Genomic DNA, 16,845 nt, shown 5'->3' with positions numbered 1-16,845 from the left:
TTCAGAGACTTGCATTGTCGCAGCTCCCTATGCGGCTGCGTTGTGAGCTCGCAGACTGTAGTTATGGCATAATTTGCAATTATGCAATCGTTTAAACACGATTGCGAAGTAAGGTTCTACAGCCGGGCAGTCGTATATACATAAGTGACAGTGTGAAGGGGTTATTTGAAACAAAAACAAAAATTTTGGTTGGGCTTTTAAACAAAATAATTCACCAAATCATAGTTACAGATAGGAAAACAATGGCATAGACATTTCCCGCACATACTCTATAATCCTTTACATGTATATTATTGCATATTTGTTTTCCCATGTATTGTATATGTGTGTATGTATTCATATAATATATATATGTTGCTTGCAACTTTACCTTTGCATTGCCCATACCATACCACCCTTACATTATAGACAGACAGACACACACACTAATAATTGATGACATATAGGCACTAATACAAAAATACATATACACAGTGATACATGCACATGCATACACACATGCACTCACATGCTCTGATGCACAGAGACACAACTATTGACTTATGCAGACATACAGTCACAATGTGCTTTTATCTGGCCATGTGTATTCCTTAGTGTGTCTGGCATTGTTTACCTGTATATGTGTCTGACAGGGAGTATCCTTTATGTGAATGTATGTTTCTGTGAGCATGTGTATGTGTGTGGGGAAGCTGCTTGCTGTGTTTTGTGTATAGGGGGGACTAACTGTGACCTTTGTGCTCTTTGTTTATGGCGAAGTTATGTTTTATGACTTTGTATGTATAATGCTTGTCTTTAGGGCTGACTGTGGCAGGATGAGTGTGACAGGGCGACGGGGTGAATGAGACAGGGTTGGAGGGTGAGTGTGACATTGTTTAAGGAGGGAGTGTTACAGGGTGAGGAGAGGTAAGTACGACAGGATTAAATTGTTAACATGACAGGGTGAATGTGGCATGGTTGGGGAGGTGAGTATTACAGGGTTGGGGTGAATGTGGCAATGTTAGAGGAGTGAGTGTGATAGGGCAAGGGAAGGTGAATGTGACAGGATTAAGGGGGTAATTGACATGCGGAGTGTGGCAGAGTGAGGGGGTGAGTGTAACAGGATTAGAGGTGTTAAAGCGACAGGGTGAGTGTGGCAGGGTTGGGGGTGAGTGTGGCACGGTTGGAGGAGGGAGTTTGACAGGAAGAGGAGTGGTGAGTGTGACAGTGAGAGAAAAGGTAAGTGTAACAGGATTAAGGGGGTTAATGTGATAGGGTGAGTGTGGCAGTGCGGGGGGAGGTGAGTGCAGTTTGGTTGGAGTGGGTGAATGTGACAGTGTCAGGAGGAGTTAATGTGAGTGTGGCAGGGTTAAGGGGGTGACAGTATGTGGAAGGGTTGTGACAGCGTGTGTGGAAGGGGGTGGCAGAGTGTGTGGGAGATGATAGTGAGTGTGTTTATGGAGTGAATGACAGAGTATGAAAGAGGGTGACAGAGCGTGTGGAAGGGGGTGGCAGAGTGTGGAGGGAGTGACAGGTGGCAGAGTGAGGGAGGGGTGACAATGACAGAATGTGGGAAGAGGTGACAGTGTTGGAGGGGGTGACAAGTGGCAGAATGAGAGGGGGTGAGAGGTGGCAGAGTGTAGGAAGGGGTGATAGGTGGCAGAGTGGGGGAAGGAGAAGGTGGCAGTGTTAGCGGGGATGACAGGGGGCACAGTGTGGTAGGGGGTGACTGGGGCAGAGTGTGGGGGGGGGGAGGGTGACAAGTGGTAACAACTTCAATAAGATGAAGCTGTTAAAGTACCTACAGTGTACCTTTAAAGTGTTAGCATTTTATATCTTTATATCCAGTGAATGAGCCTTCACCCAACATAGTGAATGCCAGAGAGGACAAGTGTGCACACATTAGGCACCCAGGTATTACGGAACTGTGTACCCACACATCAGGGTGCAGTGTACCCACACATTAATAGACCGTGTACCCACACATTAATACACTGTGTACCCACACGTTAATACACCGTGTACCCATACATTAATAGACCGTGTAACCACACATTAACACACTGTGTACCCACACATTAATACACCGTGTACCCATACATTAATAGACCGTGTACCCATACATTAACACACTGTGTACCCACACATTAATAGACCGTGTACCCACACATTAATACACTGTGTACCCATACATTAATACACCGTGTACCCACACATTAACACACTGTGTACCCACACATTAATACACTGTGTACCCATATATTAATACACTGTCTACCCACACATTAATACACTGTGTACCCATATATTAATACACTGTGTACCCACACATTAATACACTGTGTACCCACACATTAATACACTGTGTACCCACACATTAATACACTGTGTACCCACACGTTAATACACCGTGTACCCATACATTAATACACCGTGTACCCACACATTAATACACTGTGTACACACACATTAATAGACCGTGTACCCACACATTAATACACTGTGTACCCACACATTAATACACTGTGTACCCACACATTAATACACTGTGTACACACACATTAATAGACCGTGTACCCACACATTAATACACTGTGTACCCACACATTAATACACTGTGTACCCACACATTAATACACTGTGTACCCACACGTTAATACACCGTGTACCCATACATTAATAGACCGTGTACCCACACATTAATACACCGTGTACCCACACATTAACACACTATGTACCCATACATTAATACACTGTGTACCCATACATTAATAGACCGTGTACCCATACATTAACACACTGTGTACCCACACATTAATACACTGTGTACCCATACATTAATACACCGTGTACCCATACATTAATAGACCGTGTACCCACACATTAACACACTGTGTACCCACACATTAATAGACCGTGTACCCACACATTAATACACTGTGTACCCATACATTAATACACCGTGTACCCACACATTAACACACTGTGTACCCACACATTAATACACTGTGTACCCACACGTTAATACACCATGTACCCATACATTAATACACCGTGTACCCACACATTAATACACTGTGTACACACACATTAATAGACCGTGTACCCACACATTAATACACTGTGTACCCACACATTAATACACTGTGTACCCACACATTAATACACTGTGTACCCACACGTTAATACACCGTGTACCCATACATTAATAGACCGTGTACCCACACATTAATACACCGTGTACCCACACATTAACACACTATGTACCCATACATTAATACACTGTGTACCCATACATTAATAGACCGTGTACCCACACATTAATACACTGTGTACCCACACATTAATACACTGTGTACCCACACATTAATACACTGTGTACCCACACATTAATACACTGTGTACCCACACGTTAATACACCGTGTACCCATACATTAATAGACCGTGTACCCACACATTAACACACTATGTACCCATACATTAATACACTGTGTACCCATACATTAATAGACCGTGTACCCACACATTAAAACACTGTGTACCCACACATTAATACACTGTGTACCCATACATTAATACACCGTGTACCCACACATTAATACACTGTGTACCCACACATTAATAGACCGTGTACCCACACATTAATACACTGTGTACCCACACATTAATACACTGTGTACCCACACATTAATACACCGTGTACCCACACATTAATACACTGTGTACCCACACATTAATAGACTGTGTACCCACACATTAATACACTGTGTACCCATACATTAATAGACCGTGTACCCACACATTAACACACTGTGTACCCACACATTAATACACTGTGTACCCACACATTAATACACCGTGTACCCACACATTAATACACTGTGTATCCACACATTAATAGACCGTGTAACCACACATTAATACACTGTGTACCCACACATTAATACACTGTGTACCCACACGTTAATACACCGTGTACCCATACATTAATAGACCGTGTACCCACACATTAACACACTGTGTACCCACACATTAATACACTGTGTACCCATACATTAATAGACCGTGTACCCACACATTAACACACTGTGTACCCACACATTAATACACTGTGTACCCACGCATTAATACACTGTGTACCCACGCATTAATACACTGTGTACCCACACATTAATACACTGTGTACCCACACATTAATACACTGTGTACCCATATATTAATACACTGTGTACCCACACATTAATACACTGTGTACCCACACATTAATACACTGTGTACCCATATATTAATACACCGTGTACCCACACATTAACACACTGTGTACCCACACATTAATACACTGTGTACCCATATATTAATACACTGTGTACCCACACATTAATAGACCGTGTACCCACACATTAATACACTGTGTACCCATACATTAATACACTGTGTACCCATATATTAATACACTGTGTACCCACACATTGATACACTGTGTACCCACACATTAATACACTGTGTACCCACACATTAATACACTGTGTACCCACACATTAATACACTGTGTACCCATATATTAATACACTGTCTACCCACACATTAATACACTGTGTACCCATATATTAATACACTGTGTACCCACACATTAATACACTGTGTACCCACACATTAATACACTGTGTACCCACACATTAATACACTGTGTACCCATATATTAATACACTGTCTACCCACACATTAATACACTGTGTACCCATATATTAATACACTGTGTACCCACACATTAATACACTGTGTACCCACACATTAATACACTGTGTACCCACACATTAATACACTGTGTACCCATATATTAATACACTGTGTACCCATACATTAATACACTGTGTACCCATACAGTAATACACTGTGTACCCACACATTAATACACTGTGTACCCATACATTAATACACTGTGTACCCACACATTAATACACTGTGTACCCATATACTAAATCACTGTGTACCAATACATTAATACACTGTGTACCCACACATTTACACTGTGTACCATTACATTAATACACTGTGTACCCACGCATTAATACACTGTGTACCCATACATTAATACACTGTGTACCCACACATTAACACACTGTGTACCCACACATTAACACACTGTGTACCCACACATTAATACACCGTGTACCTACACATTAATACACCGTGTACCCACACATTAACACACTGTGTACCAATACATTAATACACTATGTGCCCACACGTTAATACACGTATACCCATATATTAATACATTGTGTACCAATACATTAATACACTGTGTACCCACACATTAATACACTGTGTACCCACACATTAATACACTGTGTGCCCACACATTAACACACTGTGTACCCATATATTAATACACTGTTTACCCACACATTAACACACTGTGTACCCATATATTAATACACTGTGTACCAATACATTAATACACTGTGTATCCATACATTAATACACTGTGTATCCATACATTAATACACTGTGTACCCACACATTAATACACTGTGTACCCACACATTAACACACTGTGTACCCATATATTAATACACTGTGTACCAATACATTAATACACTGTGTATCCATACATTAATACACTGTGTATCCATACATTAATACACTGTGTACCCATACATTAATACACTGTGTACCCATACATTAATACACTGTGTACCCATACATTAATACACTATGTACCCACACATTAATACACTGTGTACCCATACATTAATACACTGTGTACCCACACATTAATACACTGTGTACCCATACATTAATACACTGTGTACCCATACATTAATACACTATGTACCCACACGTTAATACACCATGTACCCACACATTAATACACTGTGTACCCACACATTAATACACTGTGTACCCACACATTAATACACTGTGTACCCACACATTAATACACTGTGTACCCATATATTAATACACTGTGTACCCACACATTAATACACTGTGTACCCATATACTAAATCACTGTGTACCCACACATTAATACACTGTGTACCCATATATTAATACACTGTGTACCAATACATTAATACACTGTGTACCCACACATTTATACACTGTGTACCCATATACTAAATCACTGTGTACCCACACATTAATACACTGTGTACCCACACATTAATACACTGTGTACCCACACGTTAATACACCGTATACCCACACATTAATACACTGTGTACCCATATATTAATACACTGTGTACCAATACATTAATACACTGTGTACCCACACATTTACACTGTGTACCATTACATTAATACACTGTGTACCCACGCATTAATACACTGTGTACCCATACATTAATACACTGTGTACCCACACATTAACACACTTTGTACCCACACATTAATACACCGTGTACCCACACATTAATACACCGTGTACCCACACATTAACACACTGTGTACCAATACATTAATACACTGTGTACCAATACATTAATACACTGTGTACCCACACGTTAATACACGTATACCCACACATTAATACACTGTGTACCCATATATTAATACACGGTGTACCCACACATTAATACACTGTGTGCCCACACATTAACACACTGTGTACCCATATATTAATACACTGTGTACCAATACATTAATACACTGTGTATCCATACATTAATACACTGTGTACCCACACGTTAATACACGTATACCCACACATTAATACACTGTGTACCCACACGTTAATACACCGTATACCCACACATTAATACACTGTGTACCAATACATTAATACACTGTGTACCCACACATTGATACACTATGTACCCATATATTAATACACTGTGTACCCACACATTAATACACTGTGTACCCACACATTAATACACCGTGTACCCACACATTAACACACTGTGTACCCACACATTAATACACTGTGTACCCATACATTAATACACTGTGTACCCACACATTAATACACTGTGTACCCATACATTAACACACTGTGTACCCATACATTAATACACTGTGTACCCACACGTTAATACACCATGTACCCACTAATTAATACACTGTGTACCCACACATTAATACACCATGTACCCACACATTAATACACTGTGTACCCACACATTAATACACTGTGTACCCATATATTACGCACTATGAATCCAAACAGGTAGATATCCTACTTGCCATGCCAGCTGGCTGAGAGGGTAAAGCACTGAACGTTTATAAACTTCCATCCAAGCCTCGGACATGAATTATCTTTTAATTCTTATACCGATTAAGAAAAAAGTTATTCATTATTGAAAACATTTCCCCCAATCACTCTGACTATAACGTTTCTTTCGGGATTCCAGTAACTGGGAATAAATATTCTACCAGCACTGGGAGGAGAGAGGATGAGATGTTTGAACACAGACAGACACTTTATAACTTGCTTATAAACGGGAACCTGATTTCCTATTAATAATCCGGACAGTGTAAAATACTAACTTCTATGTAACACTTTGTTCTGTGAAGCGCAGACAGTGATTTGTGGATTGGCAATATATTAACGCTGTATATATAGCGTCCAAGAGCACACTACATCATTGCTCAAAACTGAGCCGGGATTGTAATTTGTTTAAAACTGGGCTCCCGTGGTGTGTATATGCTCTTGTTGAGTTATGTTTCAGAACGGCATGTGCCCTAGAAGAAGTCAAATTTCGAAAGCTATAGTTTGAGAGACATAATAACGTGGCTTTCATTAATTCAGCTGTAAAATTATTCCATTTCTGTTTCCGGTTAGAGCAGACAAGGTGGATCCTAGCATTTATAGTTATTACACCATGATACCATTATCACTGCCTCCATGTCAATAACTCCTAATACCTCTACCGTTTGGGAACCCTAGGTCACATTTAGAAATTAGCCTTCACTATTTTTACTTTCCTCTCTCCTGGGTGCTCTGGGGACTTATATCTTTAATTCCTTTTAATATTTTTTTATTTTTTTGTATTTTTTTTTCTCTTTTCTTTTCTGAAACCCACAAAGATGACTTTTTGTACCAGTTTCACATGTTTGAAATGTATCTTCATACTTTGTCTCTGCCAACTTAAAAAAAAAAAAAAAAAGAAGCTTATTAATGAAAGATAAAATATTTGAGGGGCCAGCTTGGGGACGTATATAAATTATTATTTAATAAATCCTCAGATGACCGGCCTCTTCTCCCGGGTTGTCTGTCCCAAAGATCATTTCCCAGAACAGATGATTAACTTTCTGTTGTTTTATACGAACAGGTTAGTAAAACATCTCACGGATACAATATCTGAGCCCCGGACACAACACATCGCCGCGGTCTGTATCCCACAGGCACTGAAATCAAGTTGCTTCACTGCCGAGATTAAGCTCGCTAGGTGGTCAGCAAGTATCTTGTCAAAGACTCCCGTAAATCTTCAGGAGCCAACCTTTTCAGATTCATTAGTCAATACATTGTGGCGACTTGACAATTGACTTGTTAAATCTGCTGAGATTTTATTAAAGATACAATATTTCAAAAAACATAGACAGCATTATTTACTCATATGGCTGTTGAATAAAGTGAGAATTTAAGGTGAATTCCAGGGGAATTTCAAATTTTGGGTCAAAATATAGTAAAACTATAAAACATATCTATGTGAGCTATTTGTGGTTTGGGTTTGGGTACTTTGAATTCTCAGTCAATAAACCTGTAATACCAAAGTGTCCATATTAATCCCTCCAGGGTGGGACTTGTTAAAGTATATTATTAGCAGTTTGTTTTTATAGAGCCAACATTGTCCGCTGCTCTTTTCTATTATAGAATAAGATATCTGAAAGCAAGTGATTGACATACAAGCTTATTATTATTATTTGTGTTTTTTGTTAGGAAGAGATGGCCAACATCTAAACCCTGAGCCCTCATGCTGCCAAGAGATTGATTGAAAGGTTACTTCAGCCTCCATGATGACTCCTGATTTTACAAGTGGCCACGGAGCGAGCAATCTGCACGTTCAGTGTTCCCACTATACAGAGCAATCTGCACTTTTGTGCTGAGGTCTAGTTGCACCCTCGGCACACGTGACTTAGGCAGTCCGGAACTTTTTTCCACACGGACTAATATGTGTTCTGTGAAAAAATGATGTCTGTCATCAGCACGTTCTGTTCGTTAGTGACAGACATAATGAGCTTATTTACATACAGGCAGGGCTGTGAGCGAGGCTGCAATGTGAAGCTCTATGCTCGCGCTCTCACAGTCTTCATGATGTATCTCCATACTCCGTCTCTCCCTTCCTTCCCCACTCACAGTCTTCTATTTCCAATTATATAAAACTCCGTCTACCAATGACAGCCCTCTCCTGATAGAATAATCTTTCCAACCACCAGTGTGTCTCCGGTAACAAACTGATTCCCTTCCCCGTGTCCACCTAACCAGTCTAGTCCACTCATTTGTAAGTACACATTCCCTCCTTCCGCTCCGTACTTCAGATAGAAAAGCATTGAATTCAATGATTTTCTATGTGAACAGGTTGATTGACGCATTTGTGGGGGTTGCTGTGCATGCGCCGAAGGTCCATATATAATATATGATATATATATATTTGAATAACTTCAGCTGTTTAGTAGCATCTAGACAGTCTGAAATCCAGTTCACATTCAAGTCAATTCATAGTCTCCTTTGCTGCATCTGGATATATGAAGTGTGCATGTACCTTTACTGATTTGGACCATTTTTGCCAATCTGGGCCAGGGGTATTCATATTAGTGTGAAAATATATGTGTGTGGATTTCAAAGGCTTAAATTGTGAAGGAATTCAGAAAGGCCCAGCAATAACGATAAAAATAAGTTAGAAATTGCAATTTATAGTAATTCGATAAAAAGAAAAAATGCTTGGGGTGCATATAAGACTATTCTTAAAAATAAATATTCAACATGAGTCCTGAATTGTATAATGGTCAGACTGGCTTCTCTGTTCTGGACTGGTTCTGGTCTTACAGCATTGGAGCGGAGTAAAATATATGAATAGAGGTAAATAACTCAGTGCTGTAATACCCTATTCCACCAGCAGGGGCATACAGTGAGTGCTAAACTTGTGAGTCCTGCACGATTTGGGACAAAGATGGCCACTAAGCCACTTGCTAGTTGGGGTCCCCTTCATGCTTAGCTTAGGGCAAGTTTTACCAAGTATCTTCATTTGTGACTGGTGCCCTGTGCAATCTCTGGGCACTAGATGGCTGCCTTTGGGAGCCTAATGGTTAATCTGACTACGATTTGATGGGTCATTTGCTACAGCATTCCCCCTGGTCCATTGTCCCTTTTACATGTGTCACAAGTTTTATTGTAATAAAAGATCTGCAAGAAACAAATGTAGGAAGACACCAACGAAATCTGCAATTCACACATCAAGCGAGTTATTTATTTAAACAATTTAAATCCTTTCCTAAAGTTACAGCTATCAGTATAAATCATATATCACTTTTTCTTGGTAAATTGGACTTTCTTCATTTCCTTGATCCTTCGTCTATCCACATTTTGATCTGCCTCAATATGTCTAATTTAGATTACCTCAATAAGAGCCCCTGGAGACAAGTAACAAAAATTGCTCACAATCAGCCTTTAAGTAACTAAAAAGAAATGAGGTCCCGAATGGATCATCACAAGACTCAGATGAAACGAAATTCGCAGCCACAAGGAAACCGCAGAGAATTGACTTCTTTATAGGAGACAGGCAGACGCATTTAATTACACATCAGCTTTGAGATTTACAGCAAAGTATGTGTGTCTTCTATGGGAAAGAGGCACTACACATCACTACAGGAAAATGATTTCGGTGGATGGAGGTTGTCCCCGTAGGCAGCATCAATAATTAAAGGACTTCTTATGTAAAACTTTGAATACTATTTCCGTGGCTTTCTATAGTGTTTGCCGCCTGCATTATTTATGCTCGGGATGCCTAATTTGATGTCAACACTTAGCATTCCTGATTCACTGCTAACTGGGTCTCGCAGGGTTAACCTCTGCATCGCCAGCTGATGTAGTCCACAGGAATGCACAGCAGCAAAAAAAAAAGGTTTAATTTTGCTACTTATTTGCTCCTGTGATTGTTCTATGCAGGAACAGGCCACAAAAAAAAAAATGAAATAAAAAAAATACTCTTTTAAAATTGATAAGGCTACTTAACCCCTTAAGGACACATGACAGGTGTGACATGTCATTATTCCCTTTTATTCCAGAAGTTTGATCCTTAAGGGGTTAAAATCATTTATCTTAGGAAACAAATATGGGGATTTAGTTATACCATATGGACACATTGTGTTTAGCCCTCCACTACGCCACAGTATGTTGCAGTAAGTATTGCAGTAACATCTCCCATGTTAATTAGTGTAGGACCCACTGATATTGGGGTACTGTGACGTAGTGGTGGGCTTAACACAACATGGCCGTATGGTGGAACTGAGTCCCTGTATTTGTTTGCTAAGACAGGGGATTTTACATAGCCTTCTAATGTTTATAACTATATATTTTTTGTGTGTGCTGTTCCTTAATCCGAATTTTGTGCATATGTTGGTCTCTAAAGCAGCACAGCTACTGAGACATTGCATGTTCTGGACTTCATGGGTGATAAAGAAACATACATCTTATGCTATGGCTGCATCAGAACAGTTTGGCATAATTACCAAAAAAAAACACACACAAAAAACAAACAAAAAACAAGTCAATGTGGGTTGTATATAATTAAAGAAGAGCCCGATCCACTTTAAGATGAAGTAATCATTTCAGAGAAAATAACATTTACTCCTGTGTTACACGCTACCTATTTTATTCTAATGTAATTTAACCTGGGGCTTCTCCGAGAGAAGAATCTTTTGCATCAGTATAGACTTGGAGCCCACCTCCATCACACAGAGTCCATTAGATTGTAATACATTGCATAATACCTTAGTAGCAGAGACCTGTGAGATATAAGCTCTATATACAGCAATCTGCAAGGTTTGCTTCAAATTCCAAACCTCGACACATTCTTAAAGCGGCACTGTCATGCCGAACTTACCTTTCCTCAATCTCTTCCTCTTCTACCCCTCTCTCAGGATCTGTTCTTCTTTTCTTCCTGTCTTCTTTAGTTTTCTTTAAAACCATAAGACAAAGTAGGGACTCTTTGTCTTATGGGATTCCTCCGCTTGACCAGCTCTGACCAGCGGAGGAGCAAAGTGTGCTTCATTTCCGCTGGTCAGAGCAATTTTCCCATGATCCCTAGCTTTCCTCCCTGTTCCCACAATGCTTCCTGTCAGTACTGCCGAACGTCCTGTCACTTAGACAGAACGCCGGCAAAACTGCCGAATTGCATCCTAACAGAATTCTCCATTGGTGTTAGGATGCAATTCGGTACTTTGATCGTATCGGAATTTCATTCTAATGAATGAAACTCCGATCCTATTCATTGCCGCGGCTGCATCTTGCAGCCGCTTAGTAGATAACTCCCTAATTCCCACGGTATCAGGGAGCTATCTACTAAAAGGCTGAAAGACCTGAATTGGTCTTTCAGCCAACTTTACTAATACTAAGTAAAGATTACTTAGTATTAGTAAATAATATGCCCCTACTCGCTATACCGCGAGTAGGGGCATGTCTAATAAGCAGTGAGCAGCCTGTGGCTGCTCACTGTAAAAAAACAAAAAACAAACTAATAAACACCCCCCATCCCCTGCGCGGGGGTTAAAGATTGGGGGGGGGGAACCTACTGCCCCCCCCCCGGCCCCCACCCCTGCGCGGTGGGTGGGGGCCCTAATAAAACAATAAGGGGGGGGGACCTACTGTCCTCCCCCCCTGGCCCCCACCCCTGCGCGGTGGGTGGGGGCCCTAATAAAACAATAAGGGGGGGGGGACCTACTGTCCTCCCTCCCTGGCCCCCACCCCTGCGCGGTGGGTGGGGGCCCTAATAAAACAATAAGGGGGGGGGGACCTACTGTCCTCCCCCCCTGGCCCCCACCCCTGCGCGGTGGGTGGGGGCCCTAATAAAACAATAAGGGGGGGGGGACCTATTGTCCTCCCCCCCTGGCCCCCACCCCTGCGCGGTGGGTGGGGGCCCTAATAAAACAATAAGGGGGGGACCTATTGTCCTCCCCCCCTGGCCCCCACCCCTGCGCGGTGGGTGGGGGCCCTAATAAAACAATAAGGGGGGGGGACCTACTGTCCTCCCCCCGGCCCCCACCCCTGAGCGGTGGGTGGGGGCCCTAATAAAACAATAAGGGGGGGGGACCTACTGTCCTCCCCCCCTGGCCCCCACCCCTGCGCGGTGGGTGGGGGCCCTAATAAAATAATAAGGGGGGGGGACCTACTGTCCTCCCCCCCTGGCCCCCACCCCTGCGCGGTGGGTGGGGGCCCTAATAAAATAATAAGGGGGGGGACCTACTGTCCTCCCCCCCTGGCCCCCACCCCTGCGCTGTGGGTGGGGGCCCTAATAAAATAATAAGGGGGGGGGACCTACTGTCCTCCACCCCTGGCCCCCACCCCTGCGCGGTGGGTGGGGGCCCTAATAAAATAATAAGGGGGGGGGACCTACTGTCCTCCCCCCCTGGCCCCCACCCCTCAGCGGTGGGTGGGGGCCCTAATAAAATAATAAGGGGGGGGACCTACTGTCCTCCCCCCCTGGCCCCCACCCCTGCGCGGTGGGTGGGGGCCCTAATAAAATAATAAGGGGGGGGACCTACTGTCCTCCCCCCCTGGCCCCCACCCCTGCGCTGTGGGTGGGGGCCCTAATAAAATAATAAGGGGGGGGACCTACTGTCCTCCCCCCCCTGGCCCCCACCCCTGAGCGGTGGGTGGGGGCCCTAAATGAACCCCCCCCCATCAAGGTGACTAGGGGTCCCAAGCCCCTAGTCACCCCCCCCCCACCCAAAACACTCTATCCCCTACCTACCCCCCTCACCCTAAAAATAGTGAGGGGGGAATAAAATAACTAACCTGTAAAAAAAAAAAATTAAACTTACCATTTGACGTCTTCTTTTTTCTAAATTCTTCTTTCTTCAGCCCCCAAAAAAGCCAAATAAAAATCCATCATACCCGTCGCACTTTAAAAAAAAAACAAAAAAAAACCGAGCGCAAAAAAAAAATTAATCCATGTTCACCCATGGAGGGCACGCCGCGTACTGAGCTCCGCAGGGCGGGTCAAGGCTTATATAGCCTTGCCCCGCCCTGCAATTAGGCTTAGAACACACTGATTGGTTGGTTTAAGCCAATCAGAGTGCTCTGTGTCATTTTACACAGTGTGGGAAAATTCAAAAGAACTTTCCCACGCTGTGTAAAATGACAGATCACTGTGATTGGATGGTTTTCAAGCCATCCAATCACAGTGCTCTGTGTCATTTTACAAGCGTGGGAAAATTCCAAAGAACTTTCCCACGCTTGTAAAATGACACAGAGCAGTGTGATTGGATGGATTTCAAGCCATCCAATCACAGTGCTCTGTGTCATTTTACACAGCGTGGGAAAGTTCTTTGGAATTTTCCCACGCTTGTAAAATGACACAGAGCACTGTGATTGGATGGTTTGAAATCCATCCAATCACAGTGCTCTGTGTCATTTTACAAGCGTGGGAAAGTTCTTTGGAATTTTCCCACGCTTGTAAAATGACACAGAGCACTGTGATTGGATGGCTTGAAAACCATCCAATCACAGTGATCTGTCATTTTACACAGCGTGGGAACGTTCTTTTGAATTTTCCCACGCTGTGTAAAATGACACAGAGCACTGTGATTGGATGGTTTGAAATCCATCCAATCACAGTGCTCTGTGTAATTTTACAAGCGTGGGAAAGTTCTTTGGAATTTTGCCACGCTTGTAAAATGACACAGAGCACTGTGATTGGATGGCTTGAAAACCATCCAATCACAGTGATCTGTCATTTTACACAGCGTGGGAAAGTTCTTTTGAATTTTCCCACGCTGTGTAAAATGACACAGAGCACTCTGATTGGCTTAAACCAACCAATCATTGTGTTCTAAGCCTAATTGCAGGGCGGGGCAAGGCTTTATAAGCCTTGACCCGCCCTGCGGAGCTCAGTACGCGGCGTGCCCTCCATGGGTGAAGGATTAATTTTTGTTTGCGCTCGTTTTTTTTTTTTTTTTTTTTTTAAAGTGCGACGGGTTTATGGATTTTTATTTGGCCTTTTGGGGGGCTGAAGTAAGAAGAATTTAGAAAAAAGAAGACGTCAAATGGTAAGTTTAATTTTTTTTTTTTTTACAGGTTAGTTATTTTATTCCCCCCTCACTATTTTTAGGGTGAGGGGGGTAGGTAGGGGATAGAATGTTTTGGGTGGGGGGTGACTAGGGGCTTGGGACCCCTAGTCACCTTGATGGGGGGGGGGGTCATTTAGGGCCCCCACCCACCGCGCAAGGGTGGGGGCCAGGGGGGGAGGACAGTAGGTCCCCCCCTTATTGTTTTATTAGGGCCCCCACCCACCGCGCAGGGGTGGGGGCCAGGGGGGGAGGACAGTAGGTCCCCCCCCCTTATTGTTTTATTAGGGCCCCCACCCACCGCTCAGGGGTGGGGGCCGGGGGGGAGGACAGTAGGTCCCCCCCCTTATTGTTTTATTAGGGCCCCCCACCCACCGCTCAGGGGTGGGGGCCGGGGGGGAGGACAGTAGGTCCCCCCCCTTATTGTTTTATTAGGGCCCCCACCCACCGCGCAGGGGTGGGGGCCAGGGGGGAGGACAATAGGTCCCCCCCCCTTATTGTTTTATTAGGGCCCCCACCCACCGCTCAGGGGTGGGGGCCGGGGGGGAGGACAGTAGGTCCCCCCCCCTTATTGTTTTATTAGGGCCCCCCACCCACCGCTCAGGGGTGGGGGCCGGGGGGGAGGACAGTAGGTCCCCCCCCTTATTGTTTTATTAGGGCCCCCACCCACCGCGCAGGGGTGGGGGCCAGGGGGGGAGGACAATAGGTCCCCCCCCCCCTTATTGTTTTATTAGGGCCCCCACCCACCGCTCAGGGGTGGGGGCCGGGGGGGAGGACAGTAGGTCCCCCCCCTTATTGTTTTATTAGGGCCCCCACCCACCGCGCAGGGGTGGGGGCCAGGGGGGGAGGACAATAGGTCCCCCCCCCTTATTGTTTTATTAGGGCCCCCACCCACCGCTCAGGGGTGGGGGCCGGGGGGGAGGACAGTAGGTCCCCCCCCTTATTGTTTTATTAGGGCCCCCACCCACCGCGCAGGGGTGGGGGCCAGGGGGGGAGGACAATAGGTCCCCCCCCCTTATTGTTTTATTAGGGCCCCCACCCACCGCGCAGGGGTGGGGGCCGGGGGGACAGTAGGTCCCCCCCTTATTACCATTTTTTTTTTTTTTTTACAGTGAGCAGCCACAGGCTGCTCACTGTTTAGTGGACATGCCCCTACTCGCGGTATAGCGAGTAGGGGTATTGGGGAGATTTTAATCTCCCTTGTCCTATTATGGGGGTCATATTGACCCCCATAGAGTGAGGGGGGACATGGGGGGCTTAGGAAGTGGCGAGGAGCACTGCTCCCTGCCGCTTCTATAGTTACATATTACAAGGAGGGAGCTGCACGTCGGTAGCTCCCTCCTTGTAATAAACTGATCGAACAAACGAACACTGATACTCAGTGTTAGTTTGTTCGTCTGATTTTTTCTATTCATTCATTCGTCTGTCTGATGAATGAATGAATGAATAGGTGAAATTCCCGTTCGCATGTCCAGGTGTTTCACTGGGCATGTGCGGGAATCTCACAGTCTGTGTAGTGTGGGTAGATGACGTGTCCCACAGGGACTTCACCTACCCACACAAAGATGGCGGCGCCCTGAATATAGATCGGGGCAGAAAATAAAGAATTAAAAAGAGGTAATGTGGGGGGCTTAG

At 43.9% G+C, this 16,845-nt stretch overlaps 1 protein-coding gene across 1 annotated transcript in view; it reads right to left on the bottom strand.

The window, feature by feature from the left end:
• The window catches only part of ALK (ALK receptor tyrosine kinase), a 713,383-nt gene that overhangs the window by 129,606 nt on the left and 566,932 nt on the right, over positions 1–16,845 (bottom strand). The gene's annotated exons all lie outside the window — the stretch shown is intronic.

Source organism: Pelobates fuscus, chromosome 2 (genome assembly GCF_036172605.1).
Source record: "Pelobates fuscus isolate aPelFus1 chromosome 2, aPelFus1.pri, whole genome shotgun sequence".
Lineage (NCBI taxonomy): Eukaryota > Metazoa > Chordata > Amphibia > Anura > Pelobatidae > Pelobates > Pelobates fuscus.
The sequence above is the reverse complement of the archived record's forward strand: the minus strand, read 5'-3'. Positions and strand labels throughout refer to the sequence as shown.